This window comes from Dama dama, chromosome 30, assembly GCF_033118175.1.
Source record: "Dama dama isolate Ldn47 chromosome 30, ASM3311817v1, whole genome shotgun sequence".
Taxonomy (NCBI): Eukaryota; Metazoa; Chordata; class Mammalia; order Artiodactyla; family Cervidae; genus Dama; species Dama dama.
In genome coordinates this window covers 39,431,140-39,432,404 of record NC_083710.1, presented here as the reverse complement: position 1 = coordinate 39,432,404, position 1,265 = coordinate 39,431,140, and the positions used below count along the sequence as shown (strand labels likewise).

At 41.3% G+C, this 1,265-nt stretch overlaps 1 non-coding gene across 1 annotated transcript; it reads right to left on the bottom strand.

Moving 5' to 3' along the window:
• Positions 1 to 739: 739 nt before the first annotated feature.
• LOC133049792 (U6 spliceosomal RNA) lies at positions 740 to 843 on the bottom strand. The gene has a single exon (XR_009691472.1). It is a non-coding gene; the product is annotated as a U6 spliceosomal RNA (small nuclear RNA).
• Between the last annotated feature and the right edge of the window lie 422 nt (positions 844 to 1,265).

Below are 1,265 nucleotides of genomic sequence, written 5' to 3'. Positions count from 1 at the left end.
TGCCACAACTAGAGAAGCCTCTGCTCTACCATACAGAGTCTGCCCAGCAGCCCCCCCAAAAAATCTGATTAGATCTCCTAATAGACTGATGGACTTAGTGATCAAAACACTTGTATTAAGAAAATTAGATGTCTTTTCTAGTGATTTCTTAATTCATTCTGTGAAACTACCACAATCTGATATCAAAGCAAGACAAAGACACACAAGAAAACTAAAGACTAATATCTTGTGTTGTTGTTGTTCACTTGTTAGCTTGTGTCTGACTCTTTGCAACCATATGAACTGCAGCACACCAGCCTTCCCTGTCCTTCACTATCTCACAGGGTTTTCCCAAACTCATGCCCACCGAGTTGGTGATGCTACCTAACCATCTTAGATGTTATCTAACCATCTGCAGCACCGCCTTTCCTCCTGCCTTCAATCTTTCCCAGCAACAGGGTCTTTTCCAATAAGTTGGCCCTTGTCATCAGGTGGCCAAAGTATTGGAGCTTCAGCTTCAGTCCTCCCAGTGAATATTCAGGACTGATTTTCTTTAGGATTGACTTATTTGATTTCCTCCTAAGTCCAAAGGACTCACGAGAGTCTTCTCCAACATCATATTTTGAAAGCATCAATTCTTCCACATTCAGCAGTCTTTATGGTTTAACTCTCACATTCCTACATGACTAGTGGAAAAACCACAGCCTTGATTTTATGGGCCTTTGTTGGCAAAGTGATGTCTTTGCTTTTTTTTTTTTTTTTAAATATGGAACGCTTCACGAATTTGCGTGTCATCCTTGCGCAGGGGCCATGCTAATCTCTGTATCGTTCCAATTTTAGTATATGTGCTGCCGAAGCGAGCACTGTCTTTGCTTTTTAATAGGCTGTCTAGGTGTGTCATGGTTTTCCTTTCAAGGAGCAAGTGTCTTTTAATTTCATGGCTGCAGTCACTGTTTGCAGTGTTTTTGAAGCCCAAGAAAATAAAATCGGTCTCTGCTTCCACTTCTTCCCCTTCTGTTTTGCCATGAAGTGTCAGGACCATATGCCAAGATCTTAGATTTTTTAATGTTGTGTTTTAAGCCATCTTTTTCACTCTCCTCTTTTACCCTCATCAAGAGGCTCTTTAGTTCCTCTACACTTTATGCCATAAGGGTGGTATCATCTGGATGTCTGAGGTTGTTGATATTTCTCCTGGCAGTCTTAGGTTTATCCTGTTTGGGACTCTCTGTGTTTCTTGGACCTGTGTGGCTATTTCCTTCCCCATTTTAGGGAAGTTTTCAGCTATT